This window comes from Otolemur garnettii, unplaced genomic scaffold, assembly GCF_000181295.1.
Source record: "Otolemur garnettii isolate 467f Iridium unplaced genomic scaffold, OtoGar3 scaffold00136, whole genome shotgun sequence".
Taxonomy (NCBI): Eukaryota; Metazoa; Chordata; class Mammalia; order Primates; family Galagidae; genus Otolemur; species Otolemur garnettii.
In genome coordinates, this window is record NW_003852531.1 from 517,409 (window position 1) to 518,636 (window position 1,228).

A 1,228-nucleotide genomic window follows, 5' to 3' on the forward strand; every position below is an offset into this window, starting at 1 on the left:
GGTAGGAAGCCGAGTGAGAGATTGTAAGTGGTGGAATCTGGAGTAGTACGATGGAGGAGCAGAGAGAAGCGGGCACTTTGGGATGGGTTTTGAAGAAGGAGGAGATTTCTAGATACTCAGGAAGAGGGAAAGAACAATTGCAGTCCACATCTCGCTCCAGTTGATAATGGAGCCATTTATTTAAATAGGGGTGACCCAGAGTGGGTGTGTTGCAATTCAATTCTGGCACTAACTGCCTGGAGTTAGTACAGATCCTGCAAACTTAAGGAGACTGTTTCCAAAAAAACTGCCCATATTTCAGCTGCCATGTTTATTTGGGTGTCCCCCAAGTCACTTGCACTTCTAACCCACTGCTACAAATTCAGGAGTTTCCATGGCTCCGTCAGGGTTGATAATTCACTATTAACAACTCAGAGAACTCGGCTAGTGCCTGTAGCTCAGCTGCTAGGGTGCCAGCCACATACACCAGAGCTGGTGGTTCAAATCCAGCTGGGGCCTACCAAACAACAATGACAACTACAACCAAAAAATAGCTGGGCATCTTGACGGATGCCTGTAGTCCCAGCTACTTGGGAGGCTGAGGCAAGAGAATTGCTTAAGCCCAGGAATTGGAGGTTCCTGTGAGCTGTGATGCCACGGCACTCTACCCAGGGGGACAGCTTGAGACTCTGTTAAAAAAAAAAAAGGATACATAAGAAAGACAAGAGGCATACAGTAGAATAAAAACAAAACAAAACAAGGATACAAATCAGGACCAGCTAAATGAAGAAACACATCAGGCAAGGTCTGCAAGAGCACTGGGCACAGAGCTTCTGTGCTTTCTTTCTGTGGAATCAGGGCTGCAGTCTCCCAGCACACCAACTTGTTCCCCAACCAGGAGGCCTACTGAGCTTCACTATCCAGAGTTTTTACGGGGGTGTCACCACATAAACATGTTTGATTGAATAACTGGATACATGATAGAACTGAATCTCCAGCTCTCATCTCCCCTCCTGCAATTCAGGCTGATTTTATCTTTTTTTTTTTTCTTCCAGTTTTTGGCTGGGGCTGGGTTTGAACCCACTGCCTCCGGCATATGGGGCCGGCACCCTACTCCTTTGAGCCACAGGTGCCACCCAGTTCAGGCTGATTTCAAGTTCTAACCTTCTGATCACGTTTTGGTCTTTCTGGTGACGAGCTTCCATCCTGAATTATCTCATTACTAAACTCAGATATAATCATGGGGCTC